The sequence below is a fragment of the Periophthalmus magnuspinnatus genome, chromosome 4 (assembly GCF_009829125.3).
Source record: "Periophthalmus magnuspinnatus isolate fPerMag1 chromosome 4, fPerMag1.2.pri, whole genome shotgun sequence".
Taxonomy (NCBI): domain Eukaryota; kingdom Metazoa; phylum Chordata; class Actinopteri; order Gobiiformes; family Gobiidae; genus Periophthalmus; species Periophthalmus magnuspinnatus.
This window is the reverse complement of record NC_047129.1, coordinates 32461295-32476582: the sequence shown is the minus strand read 5'-3', so window position 1 is coordinate 32476582 and position 15288 is coordinate 32461295. Positions and strand designations below refer to the sequence as shown.

At 39.5% G+C, this 15288-nt stretch overlaps 1 protein-coding gene across 1 annotated transcript in view; it reads right to left on the bottom strand.

The window, feature by feature from the left end:
* The window catches only part of dennd1b (DENN/MADD domain containing 1B), a 248526-nt gene that overhangs the window by 73441 nt on the left and 159797 nt on the right, over nt 1-15288 (bottom strand). The gene's annotated exons all lie outside the window — the stretch shown is intronic.

Below are 15288 nucleotides of genomic sequence, written 5' to 3'. Positions count from 1 at the left end.
GTTTTAATTGTGTTATATAAATCTGTCCACGCTTAAAACACAAATTAATGGGTAAAACAAACAAATCTAACGGATATTCACAATGATAAACATGACCAAACAACAGCGGAATTGTTTTTTTTATGATTATATTGCTAGCTGTATAATAAATCTGTATATATATCACAGTTTTACATGAGTTAAGTGGCAGTTTGGGAAGAAAAGTGCAAAATAAAAAGTTGGAAAATACAAAAAGTCGCTCTGAGTTTGAAAACAGACCATTTACGCACAAAAAAGGCATTTTTCTGACAGTTTATACATTAATTCAACAAAATAAAGGTGTTGACTTAAATTTTTATTAGTCTAATCATAACTACGGTTTATTTTAGACAAGTTTTGGGCCTGAACTTGACAAAAACCCACTTCTCCGCCCTGGTATTTAACATGATTGTGACACAGTATTATGTTGTTTTCTTGTTCTTTTCCTATGTATCCTGTGACTTGTATATTTTTTTTTTTATTGACTTTTATGTTGAAGTTGTTTTAATTGTGTTATATAAATCTGTCCACGCTTAAAACACAAATTAATGGGTAAAACAAACAAATCTAACGGATATTCACAATGATAAACATGACCAAACAACAGCGGAATAGTTTATTTTACGATTATATTTCTAGCTGTATAATAAACCTGTATATATATCACAGTTTTACATGAGTTAAGTGGCAGTTTGGGAAGAAAAGTGCAAAATAAAAAGTTGGAAAATACAAAAAGTCGCTCTGAGTTTAAAAACAGACCATTTACGCACAAAAAAGGCATTTTCCTGACAGTTTATACATTAATTTAACAAAATAAATGTGTTGACTTCAATTTTTATTAGTCTAATCATAACTATTGTGTAATTCAGACAAGTTTTGGCCCTGAACTAGACTAAAAACCCACCTCTCCGCCCTGGTATTTAACACTACACACGATATCTTAGTGTTTTAATGATCTTTTTCTATGTATCGTGTCACCTGTGTGTTTGTTTTTTGTGTTGACTTTCATGTGAAGCACTTTGGTCAGTTCAAGTTGTTTTAAATGTGTTATAAAAATTTGCTTAAAACACAAATTAATGGGTAAAACAAACAAATCTAAAGGTTATTCACAATGATAAACATGACCAAACAACAGTGGAATATTTCAAATAAAATCCAAATGACTTATTTTTGCTTCTAAAATTCTCTCTTTTTTTTTTTTTTTTTTTTAACGATTATATTGTTAGCTGTATAATAAAGCTGTGAAATCCACATTTATATAATTATTTTTCATGAGTTCAGTGGCCGTTTCTGAAGAAAAGTAGAAAAAAAAAAGTTGGAAAAAACAAAAGTCGCTCTGAGTTTTTACGCAGATCATTTACGCACCTGGACGTAATTTTTCTGACGGTTTAAACATTCATTTAACAATATAAAGGTGTTGTTCAGTTATTTTTATTTGTCAAATTATAACTGTCGTGTTGCCTGGACACCTTTCGGCCCTTGTTAACTTTACGGTTGCTAGGTAACGCACACCTACACGCGTCGGATCTGCTCTCCGTGGAAATACAATAAGGAATGAGATTATATAAATAAGATTATAAACTTAATCAAAATGACAAAACTAGAAAAAAAAAGGCAAGATTTTTTGTCAAATCTTAAATATAATGAATAAATAAATAAATGAGTGGTCTAAAGTTTTAATTTTGATTCATTTATAATCATGTCTATGTGTATTTATTTGTTTTTATTTATTTATTTATTTATTCATTTATGTATGTTTTTATTTATTTATGTATTTATTTATTTATTCATTTATTTGTTTTTATTTATTTATTAATTAATTTATGCATGTTTTTTATTTATTTATGTATTTATTTATTTATGTGTGGTTATTTAAGCATTTATTTATTTATTATTTTTATTTATATATATTTTTTTAATCTATTTATTTTTATTCACTTCCTATTTATCCATAATTTAAGCATAACAAAGCCACACTATGGAACTTTCCTAGTGGAGGGTCACGTATTGTCTCCATGGAGATGTTATTGCTTTGCTTGGAAGGTTTCACAATATGGCATTAAAATTGTATTGTATTTAAAAAAAACAAAAAAACAAAACAAAACAAACATCCAAAGACATGCATTCTTACTGTGAGTGTACTCTCCTCTCCACAGATCTGACCTGTAACGCGGCCTGTCTCGGCGGGTGTACACGTGTTAAATCATATCGTCATACTGCGGAACATTACAGGCAAAGTAATAGCATCTCCGCGACGATGAGTGACAGGCCTCGTGCTAGAAAAGTTCCGCATTACAGCTTTACATTTCCCAAACAGAGCGTTTCTTCTTCGTCTTTTAGCGTAAACGGAAATGCTACTGGTTTGGTAGCGCTTCGAATAGTCTAATAAAAGCTGAAATATGGAGTGCGAAATAGCGGGACGGGGCCATTAGGGGGCGGCGGAGGAGGGAGGGGAGGGGAGTTATAATGCAGGACAAGTGTGACCTCTGACCCCGCAGCCGAGCCGGAGCAGCGGTCAGTTAGCGGCGCGGTTTAACGTTAGCCACATGTGAGCGGTAATTACACACATTTGATGGTTTATGTTTTTCATGAAGCTTCAAAGTGCAGCCGAGGAGGAAGAGGAGGAGGGGGAGGAGGAGGGAGAGGAGGAGGGGGAGGAGGAGGAGGAGGAGGAGGAGGAAGAGGAGGAGGGAGAGGAGGAGGGAGAGGGAGAGGAGGAGGAGGAGGAGGGGGATGAACAGGAGGAAGAGGAGGAGGAGGGGGATGAAGAGGAGGAAGGTGGAGAAGGAGATTGGGATGACGAGGAGGAGGAACGAGAAGATATGCTAACAGAGACATGCTAACAGAGACATGCTAACAGAGACATGCTAACTGCTGTACTTCACCATTGGACTTAAGCTCTGAAAATGAAAATGTATTAATTAATTAATTTATTTATTATTAATGTATGTTTATGTATTTATTATTATTATTATTATTATTATTATTGTTGTTGTTGTACACACACACACACACACACACATATACTTGTTTTCCAAGACATTTGGGAACTTCATGCAGTACTGCCATATATGGGGACCCTACTTTTCTGAGGGACTTGGAGTCACCAAAACCACACTCAAATTTTTTTATATTTTTTCTTGGCCCAGGAAAAATAAGTGAACCAAAATCTCCATTGTTTTCCTGTTTGAGATTTTTCTGGTTTTTGGTGACTTTTGGGGTCACACCAATTATGTAGTACTGGGTACAACCACCAGATGACAATATTATTTATTTAGATTTTTTCTGTTGTTCTCCTGGGGGACTTCAACGCCCATGTGGGTAACGACAGTGACACTTGGAGGGGCGTGATTGGGAGGAACGGCCTCCCCGATCTGAACCCGAGTGGTGTTTTGTTATTGGACTTCTGTGCTAGTCACAGCTTGTCCATAACAAACACCATGTTCGAGCACAAGGGTGTCCATCGGTGCACGTGGCACCAGGACACTCTAGGTCGGAGGTCGATGATCGACTTTGTTGTCGTGTCATCTGACCTCCGACCGCGTGTCTTGGACACTCGGGTGAAGAGACGGGCTGAGCTGTCAACCGATCACCACCTGGTGGTGAGTTGGATCCGCTGGCGGAGGAGGAGGCCGGACAGACCTGGCAGGCCCAAGCGCATTGTGAGGGTCTGCTGGGAACGTCTGGCGGAGCCCTCTGTCAGGGGGGTCTTCAACTCCCACCTCCGGGAGAGCTTCTCCCTGATCCCGGGGGAGGTTGGAGACATGGACTCCGAGTGGGCCATGTTCTCCACCTCTATTGTCCATGCGGCTGCTCGTAGCTGTGGTCGTAAGGTCTGTGGTGCTTGTCGCGGCGGCAATCCCCGAACCCGGTGGTGGACACCGGAAGTAAGGGATGCCGTCAAGCTGAAGAAGGAGTCCTATCGAGCCTTGTTGGCTCGTGGGACTCCTGAGGCAGCTGATGAGTACAGGTGGGCCAAGTGTGCCGCGGCTCGGGCAGTCACAGAGGCAAAAACTCGGAGTTGGGAGGAGTTCGGGGAGGCCATGGAGGAGGACTGTCGGACGGCCTCAAAGAGATTCTGGCAAACCGTCCGACGCCTCAGGAGGGGGAAGCAGTGCTTCACCAAAACTGTTTACAGTGCGGGTGGAGGGCTGCTGACCTCGACTGGGGATGTTGTCGGGCAGTGGAAGGAATACTTTGAGGATCTCCTCAATCCCACTGTCACGTCTTCCAAGGAGGAAGCAGAAACTGGGGACCCAGAGGTGGACTCGTCCATCACCCTGGCTGAAGTCACTGAGGTGGTTGGCAAGCTCCTCGGTGGCAAGGCTCCGGGGGTGGACGAGATCCGTCCTGAGTACCTCAAGTCTCTGGATGTTGTGGGGCTGTCTTGGCTGACACGTCTCTGCAACATCGCGTGGCGGTCGGGGACAGTACCTGTGGAATGGCAGACCGGGGTGGTGGTCCCTCTGTGTAAGAAGGGGGACCGGAGGGTGTGTTCCAATTACAGGGGAATCACACTCCTCAGCCTTCCCGGTAAGGTCTATTCCAGGGTACTGGAGAGGAGAATCCGACCGATAGTCGAACCTCGGATTCAGGAGGAGCAGTGTGGTTTTCATCCTGGTCGTGGAACACTGGACCAGCTCTATAAGCGGCTGAAATGGGCTTCCTCCGCAGAGTGGCCGGGCGCACCCTTAGGGATAGGGTGAGGAGCTCGGTTACACGGGAGGAGCTCAGAGTAGAGCCGCTGCTCCTACACGTCGAGAGGAACCAGCTGAGGTGGCTCGGGCATCTGCTCAGGATGCCTCCTGGACGCCTCCCTAGGGAGGTGTTCTGGGCATGTCCCACCGGGAGGAGGCCCCGGGGAAGACCCAGGACATGCTGGAGGGACTATGTCTCTCTGGCCTGGGAACGCCTTGGGGTCCCACCGGAGGAGCTGGAGGACGTGTCCGGGGTGAGGGAAGTCTGGGAGTCCCTGCTTAGACTGCTGCCCCCGCGACCCGGCCCCGGATAAGCGGAAGAAAATGGATGGATGGATGGATGGATGGAATTTTTCCCCTTTTTGGCTATATTTTCCATAAATATTGACTTATGACAATTGCATCATTCAAAATTGCAACAGCTTAAGTTGAAATCTGACAAATTAGGACAATATATCCTAATAAAAGATTAGATGTAAATGCTCTTCAGTGATGAAAGACTAATACATAGAAAATGATACATACATTGGCCACATTAGAAGTTTATAGCTGCATGTAAATCCAATGTGGCAATCATTTTTCAATTAAACCAATGACGTCAGCTACAGACTTTCAGAGACTGAATTATTTTTTGTACCAGGATTTACACATGTTCAAAGACAGAACTTTACTGGACTGACAAAAGCTCAGTGTTGATTGGAGAAGTGACTTTCTGCAGCTTAATGACTGAAGTGAGTCAAAAAGCACATTAATTAAGCTACAAGTATTTTGGCATTAATTGGGGTTTCCATTTGAGGAATTATTTAAATCTGAAAACTATTCAAAACCTTTATTCACAAATGTGCATAAGTGACCCCATTTATTATTTAGGGGAGACTGGGGTAAATGAATGGGGTGGGCTACTTTTGGCATTAGTGGGTTTTCTTTAGGACAGGATATTATCTGCATTAAAAAATACAATGACTGAACATAACAGAATTGCTTTAATGTCAACAAATCTTATTTTGACAGAACATTTTTGTCAATATTAAAGTCCAAATGTACGACAGAGTATAAGGGTCACTTAAAAAAAAAAAATGCGGGCACTACGAGAATAAAAGTCGTAATATTACAAGAATAAAAGTGGTATTTTTATGAGTACAGGCTGCTGTGTGTGAATGAGTGACCAGTGCGTTGTGTGTTATGGAGAATTTGGAGCATTTTGTTCAGATAAACTTTTAACTGGGGTTTATGCACGATGAAATACTGTGTCTTTTATCCCACCATCACCGCACTATCATCAGTATAAGTACTTTGAAGTACTTTGAAGGGACACTGCCAGCATTTGAGTTTGTTTGTGCGTGAATGAGTGACCAGTGCATTAAGAAGAATTTGGTGCATTTTGTTCAGATATAGCAATTTCTTCTAAATCTGTACAGTTCCTCCGACTAAACAAACTCAAATGGTGAGAAAATTATGGAAAACTGGGAATGCATATTTGCAAAAAATATTGTTTTTAATCTGCATAAACTCTCTAACAGGACACATTACACAAAATAAGATGTAATTAAATGACATAGCCAATGTTCCCTCTAATTTTTCATGAGTCTGAGCAAACACACAAACTCCCTGAGCGTCAAATGGACCAGAGCGACATCAGACGTGTGCACTGTGGTCATCAGACGTGTGCACTGTGGTCATCAGACGTGGTCACTGTGGTCATCACATCCATCCAAGTTAAATGGTTTATAAGAATCAAATTACCGCATTTACATTTCTGTGATAAGACTTTTAATTAAGTGCTTTAGCCACTTATACAATGAAAATGACAAAAGTCTTGCTCATGACCTGTGTAGTATGTTAATGCTATTGGAAGTATAAATATTTAATTTTAACTATGGCAAAACATGAACTTCAACCAAACCAAGACAAATGTAAACTCCAATGTTGAAAACACTTAACATTTTTATGATAAAGCTCTGACTTGTATTATGAGTATAAGTATATAAGTATATATGAGTATAAGTCGTTGTGTGAAACTTTTACTGTGACTGAGTGAGTTTGTCACTGTCAATCAAACCTGTTGCTAACGCTAGTGGGAGTGACCTCAGGGAAAGAAGGCGCCTCATTGGTCTGTTGTTAATGTTCATATCTTGATTTACAGACACAATAGTGAAATTAAAAAAACAGGATCATGTAGAGAGGATTAAGTTAAACATTTTAAGAGTTGGTGGAGCCGGAAGTGCGCCCATGCTCACTTAGCTATGTCCGTTTATACACTTTTAAATCTTCAATAGTTCCTATAATTCTTAAGTTATACTCTCTAAATTTTATCAGTAGGTAAACTGAACCTTCCAAGATTTTAGCCAATATATAAGGTTATAATTGTTCACTTACACTTAAACTTATCAGTACTTAAACTAGGGAAAGTACAAATGACCTAATTTTTAAAAATTGTGTTTTTTAAGTGTCCAACACACACATTTCTGTTCTTATGGGTCGCATTTAATCCTCGATATTACGTTTTAAGTCCTTTATTGTCTGAGGTTTATTCACAAACACCTTTTCTTTAAGATAGCCCAACAGGAAGAAATCGGGACTAGTCAGGTCTGTGGAGATCACATACTGCCCCCTGTCTTATTGTTCCTTTAACTGATGTAAAACTATGATATACATTTACCACAGGTACTATCCCACCAAACCAAGTAATAATTAGAAAAGCATGAAAACCTGGATGCACTTTAAATTATGTGTATTCTAGCATGTTATGATGAATGTAGACTTTACATAGAACTTCTCTATCGTCATGACGACGCCGGGTCGAGTGGTGTCATGCAGCTCTATTCGGTCTCCATGACGACGACGACTATATGACATCACTCGCAGCTTTGACTCAAAGTTGATGGAGATGGTGTAACCGTTTCTTTATTTGATATCACAAATAGTGCAGAGAAAGTCACAGCAGAGAGACAGCAGACGAAAGAATAGTTGCTACTCATTTTTGCTTATAAACTCTTTCAACAACTTCATATAACTTTAAAGAAGATAAAAAATGGAAGACATAAACACAATTGTCCAAGAGGAATTCATATCAGAGTTTGAGGATCCCCAGTACTCCTTACCATACTTGACTGATCCAAGTCTAGAGGACCGGGATTATTCTGACCTTTTGCTCTCCAATGACGACTCAGCGGAGACAGATATGAAAGTGTGTGGCCCAGACAGAAAAGACAAAAAGAATCCCAGTATTTTTTCCAGACTGGCCAAGAACATCACCAAATACGCACGCATGGCCAAGTCGAAGATCAGAGGAGGACTGCGGAAAATTCAGCAAAGCAAGCTGAAAAAGGAGTTACAGCGCCTCAAAGTGGAAAACGAAGAGCTTAGAGAGCTGAACCAGGAGACCCAAGGAGACGTGGTGGACCTCCAAATGATAGTGGACAATCACAAGGGGGTCATAAGTGTTTTGAACCAAGATTTGAAAACCCAAAGAGACAAATATGAAGCGGAGATCGCTCAGCTTAAAGAAGCATTGTGTGAATCTCAGAGGTGGAATTCACAGCAGATGATGGTGGTCCACGATCTTCCGGCGACAGAAGAGAACTGTAAACGTAACCACACAAACCTCAGCCAAAATCTCTGCATCCAAAAAGAGGAAAGTAATCAGCTCAAACTGGCAAATCAGAACCTCAATGCAGCAATATCTTCACTTGAAAATGAAACTGGAGATCAACTGAGAACCCAAAATGAGAAAATTTTCCAAGAGGAATTCATATCAGAGTTTCAGGGTCACTGGTACGTCTTAACATACTTGAATGATCCAAGTCTAGAGGACTCAGCGGAGACAGATATGAATGTGTGTGGCCCTAGACAGAAAAGACCAAAAGAATCCCAGTAAGTCTTCCAGACTGGCCAAGAACGTCACCAAATACGCAGGCATGGCCAAGTCGAAGATCAGAGGAGGACTGCAGAATATTCAGCAAAGCAAGCTGAAAAAGGAGTTGCACAGTTACTGAAAAGTCTTGATTTTGCTGACGAGATTGCACAGCTGAAACTGGAAAACACCAGACTTCGAAATGCCAAAAATGTTTGAGAAAATAACATCTCACACCTGGAGCATCCTACAAAACAGCAAAGTCGGAAGAATTGAGCTTCTAATAAGAACATGTACCTCATGTACAGGAGTACATGAGGTACATGTTCTCATGTACTCCTGTACATGAGAACATGTACAGGAGTACATGTAAAGGAGATGGCTAAGCTAAAGGAAGATTTTGAGACTGTCGTGCAACTACTGGAGAAAAGACTAGAAAAGCAACCCTTATTATACACATAGGAGAAAAATATGTGTCCTTGGGCAAGACACTTCACCAGTCTGGCCTATGAGTGAATGTGTTTGTTGTTAGAGTGAGTGATTAGACGTGGTGGAGATGTGGCAACCATTTTGCTGCTTCTCCAACCACCACCAATCACTGGCTTTGTTCACATGCACTAAAATCTAATTATTATCCCATTTCTGGAACTATAAGATGACTTTGCTGTTTGTCAGTTTAATAGTCTTAGAACTCTAGAAATCTGATAATTATCTATTTTGCATACCCGTATGTTGCTTGAATGGATAATGGGGTGGAGGGGTTCTTCAAAAAAACTAAATTGATAAATTGATGTAAAGACCAACTGATCCTTGCAGCTACTTTATGAAATAGTTCAGAGGATCGGAAAATACATATTACATTGGCTCAAAAGGAAAATAAATATTAAATTGGCTCAAATATTGACTTTCCTGTGTATCTTCAAATAACTGTATTATGTATGTGTATGTATTATATGCACACACCATATTTTCCATTGTTCATACCTGTGTATTACTTATAAATTATGTTTTATTACAATTTACAACACTTTCCAATTTAGGCTTGGAAAACTGCACAAACAACACATAAGAGAAGCTACATAATTCAATTTTACACTATATACTAATCTTAAAAAGTGCCTAATATGTTATGACCAATGTTCCCTCTAATTTTTCATGAGTCTGAGCAAACACACAAACTCCCTGAGCGTCAAATGGACCAGAGCGACATCAGACGTGGTCACTGTGGTCATCACATCCATCCAAGTTAAATGGTTTATAAGAATCAAATTACCACATTTACATTTCTGTTATGAGACTTTTAATTAAGTGCTTTAGCCTCTTATACAATGAAAATGACAAAAGTCTTGCTCATGACCTGTGTAGTATGTTAATGCTATTGGAAGTATAAATATTTAATTTTAACTATGGAAAAACATGAACTTCAACCAAACCAAGTCAAATGTAAACTCCAATGTTGAAAACACTTAACATTTTTATGATAAAGCTCTGACTTGTATTATGAGTATAAGTATATAAGTATATATGAGTATAAGTATATAAGTATATATGAGTATAAGTATATAAGTATATATGAGTATAAGTATATAAGTATATATGAGTATAAGTCGTTGTGTGAAACTTTTACTGTGACTGAGTGAGTTTGTCCTACTGTGTCTGGGGGACAGTCCAGTGACTCTTTTTCAGTTTATGACACGATCATTTGATTTTTACAACAATAAACTAGTGACAGTCAACGACCAACACACACTGAGAGGAATCTGTATCTGCAGCTGCTCTATTACTGTACATTTATATATCATATCAAAACACAATATAAAAGGTATATTTGTATATAAAATATAGTCAAAACAAGTGGTATGGGCCAAAATAAATATATTTACAAACCACACACTGCAAACAATCAACAAACACACACACTTCAAAATGTAAACAGACACACACTGGAAACTAAGATCACACTGTACATGATTGTACAGTGGGACAGTCTGTGTCAGTGGCTCAGTGGTTAGAGGAGGAGGATCGAGTCCCGCTCAGACCAACTTCCGTCATTGTGTCCTTAGGCAAGACACTTTGGCATTAGCTAATGCTAATGATTACACATGATATATTTGACCCACAATTAAGTCAATAGCAGAATAAACCACACTTACCGATCAGGAACAGCATCCAGTCCATCAGCACATCAGGTCCTCTGCTCCTGAGTCCATCATGATCTTCACTCAGTTCCACGAACCGCTCCGGGTCCGAGATGCCTCTAGTTTCACTTGTACAAACATCCACAGTGTCCTCGGTCGCGCACTTCCCTTGTTTTGTCCGTTTCGTTATGTTTAAAACGCAAAACTGCTACAAAACAGTGCGTAACAGTGCGCCCGAGGGCGGGCCGTTGGAACGTAAAGGGGATAAACAGCACTTAGCATCATTAGCATCATTAGCATCATTAGCGAGTCTTCACTCCACATCGGCCACATCGGCTAAAACTCTGGTAGCGGCGCATGAGGAGCCTGTCAATGACGTGGATAAGATGAGCAAATACGTCTGTGAATCACATAATTGTCTGGAGCAGCTCGTCCTCGGTCACACTCACTGACTCACATTGACAAATAGCGCAGAATGAATCGTCGTGTGTTTATTTTATTTTCAATTCCGGTTCGATTTTTTTGTGCGCAGTGCAGATTTTCTGTGCGCGGAGACCGTGTCAGCAGTGCGCCAGTGCGCACGTGCCCAGCTTAGAGGGAACAGTGGTTGTGATGTCGTCTAAATGCAGGTCAATTCCAAGGTCAGGGGAAAACTATAGACTGTATAAAGAAGTGGAGTGAATGAGTGTGACGTCACCCACAGCGTTTGGTTCCAGTCAATTGAAGCTCATCGCGGCTGAAGCAGTTATAGAGGTGAAGCACCACATTGCTGTTTGGCAGGGAGCAGGCGCTTAGCAACGCTGTCAATCAAACCTGTTGCTAACGCTAGTGGGAGTGACCTCAGGGAAAGAAGGCGCCTCATTGGTCTGTTGTTAATGTTCATATCTTGATTTACAGACACAATAGTGAAATAAAAAAAACAGGATCATGTAGAGGGGATTAAGTTAAACATTTTAAGAGTTGGTGGAGCCGGAAGTGCGCCCATGCTCACTTAGCTATGTCCGTTTATACACTTTTAAATCTTCAATAGTTCCTATAATTCTTAAGTTATACTCTCTAAATTTTATCAGTAGGTAAACTGAACCTTCCAAGATTTTAGCCAATATATAAGGTTATAATTGTTCACTTACACTTAAACTTATCAGTACTTAAACTAGGGAAAGTACAAAGGACCTAATTTTTAAAAATTGTGTTTTTTAAGTGTCCAACACACACATTTCTGTTCTTATGGGTCGCATTTAATCCTCGATATTACGTTTTAAGTCCTTTATTGTCTGAGGTTTATTCACAAAAACCTTTTCTTTAAGATAGCCCAACAGGAAGAAATCGGGACTAGTCAGGTCTGTGGAGATCACATACTGCCCCCTGTCTTATTGTTCCTTTAACTGATGTAAAACTATGATATACATTTACCACAGGTACTATCCCACCAAACCAAGTAATAATTAGAAAAACATGAAAACCTGGATGCACTTTAAATTATGTGTATTCTAGCATGTTATGATGAATGTAGACTTTACATAGAACTTCTCTATCGTCATGACGACGCCGGGTCGAGTGGTGTCATGCAGCTCTATTCGGTCTCCATGACGACGACGACTATATGACATCACTCGCAGCTTTGACTCAAAGTTGATGGAGATGGTGTAACCGTTTCTTTATTTGATATCACAAATAGTGCAGAGAAAGTCACAGCAGAGAGACAGCAGACGAAAGAATAGTTGCTACTCATTTTTGCTTATAAACTCTTTCAACAACTTCATATAACTTTAAAGAAGATAAAAAATGGAAGACATAAACACAATTGTCCAAGAGGAATTCATATCAGAGTTTGAGGATCCCCAGTACTCCTTACCATACTTGACTGATCCAAGTCTAGAGGACCGGGATTATTCTGACCTTTTGCTCTCCAATGACGACTCAGCGGAGACAGATATGAAAGTGTGTGGCCCAGACAGAAAAGACAAAAAGAATCCCAGTATTTTTTCCAGACTGGCCAAGAACATCACCAAATACGCACGCATGGCCAAGTCGAAGATCAGAGGAGGACTGCGGAAAATTCAGCAAAGCAAGCTGAAAAAGGAGTTACAGCGCCTCAAAGTGGAAAACGAAGAGCTTAGAGAGCTGAACCAGGAGACCCAAGGAGACGTGGTGGACCTCCAAATGATAGTGGACAATCACAAGGGGGTCATAAGTGTTTTGAACCAAGATTTGAAAACCCAAAGAGACAAATATGAAGCGGAGATCGCTCAGCTTAAAGAAGCATTGTGTGAATCTCAGAGGTGGAATTCACAGCAGATGATGGTGGTCCACGATCTTCCGGCGACAGAAGAGAACTGTAAACGTAACCACACAAACCTCAGCCAAAATCTCTGCATCCAAAAAGAGGAAAGTAATCAGCTCAAACTGGCAAATCAGAACCTCAATGCAGCAATATCTTCACTTGAAAATGAAACTGGAGATCAACTGAGAACCCAAAATGAGAAAATTTTCCAAGAGGAATTCATATCAGAGTTTCAGGGTCACTGGTACGTCTTAACATACTTGAATGATCCAAGTCTAGAGGACTCAGCGGAGACAGATATGAATGTGTGTGGCCCTAGACAGAAAAGACCAAAAGAATCCCAGTAAGTCTTCCAGACTGGCCAAGAACGTCACCAAATACGCAGGCATGGCCAAGTCGAAGATCAGAGGAGGACTGCAGAATATTCAGCAAAGCAAGCTGAAAAAGGAGTTACACAGTTACTGAAAAGTCTTGATTTTGCTGACGAGATTGCACAGCTGAAACTGGAAAACACCAGACTTCGAAATGCCAAAAATGTTTGAGAAAATAACATCTCACACCTGGAGCATCCTACAAAACAGCAAAGTCGGAAGAATTGAGCTTCTAATAAGAACATGTACCTCATGTACAGGAGTACATGAGGTACATGTTCTCATGTACTCCTGTACATGAGAACATGTACAGGAGTACATGTAAAGGAGATGGCTAAGCTAAAGGAAGATTTTGAGACCGTCGTGCAACTACTGGAGAAAAGACTAGAAAAGCAACCCTTATTATACACATAGGAGAAAAATATGTGTCCTTGGGCAAGACACTTCACCAGTCTGGCCTATGAGTGAATGTGTTTGTTGTTAGAGTGAGTGATTAGACGTGGTGGAGATGTGGCAACCATTTTGCTGCTTCTCCAACCACCACCAATCACTGGCTTTGTTCACATGCACTAAAATCTAATTATTATCCCATTTCTGGAACTATAAGATGACTTTGCTGTTTGTCAGTTTAATAGTCTTAGAACTCTAGAAATCTGATAATTATCTATTTTGCATACCCGTATGTTGCTTGAATGGATAATGGGGTGGAGGGGTTCTTCAAAAAAACTAAATTGATAAATTGATGTAAAGACCAACTGATCCTTGCAGCTACTTTATGAAATAGTTCAGAGGATCGGAAAATACATATTACATTGGCTCAAAAGGAAAATAAATATTAAATTGGCTCAAATATTGACTTTTCTGTGTATCTTCAAATAACTGTATTATGTATGTGTATGTATTATATGCACACACCATATTTTCCATTGTTCATACCTGTGTATTACTTATAATGTTTTATTACAATTTACAACACTTTCCAATTTAGGCTTGGAAAACTGCACAAACAACACATAAGAGAAGCTACATAATTCAATTTTACACTATATACTAATCTTAAAAAGTGTCTAATATGTTATGACCAATGTTCCCTCTAATTTTTCATGAGTCTGAGCAAACACACAAACTCCCTGAGCGTCAAATGGACCAGAGCGACATCAGACGTGTGCACTGTGGTCATCAGACGTGTGCACTGTGGTCATCACATCCATCCAAGTTAAATGGTTTATTAAAAGAATCAAATTACCACATTTACATTTCTGTGATAAGACTTTTAATTAAGTGCTTTAGCCACTTACACAATGAAAATGACAAAAGTCTTGCTCATGACCTGTGTAGTGTGTTAATGCTATTGGAAGTATAAATATTTAATTTTAACTATGGAAAAACATGAACTTCAACCAAACCAAGACAAATGTAAACTCCAATGTTGAAAACACTTAACATTTTTATGATAAAGCTCTGACTTGTATTATGAGTATAAGTATATAAGTATATATGAGTATAAGTATATAAGTATATATGAGTATAAGTCGTTGTGTGAAGCTTTTACTGTGACTGAGTGAGTTTGTCCTACTGTGTCTGGGGGACAGTCCGTTAACTCTTTTTCAGTAAATGACACGATCATTTGATTTTTACAACAATAAACTAGTGACAGTCAACGACCAACACACACTGAGAGGAATCTGTATCTGCAGCTGCTCTATTACTGTACATTTATATAACATATCAAAACACAATATATAATGTATATTTGTATATAAAATAGTCAAAACAAGAGGTATGGGCCAAAATAAATATATTTACAAACCACACACTGCAAACAGTAAACAAACACACACACACTTCAAAATGTAAACAAACACACACTGGAAACTAAGAACACACTTTACATGTGACAGTGTGAGTCAATCTGGTTGAAGGATCG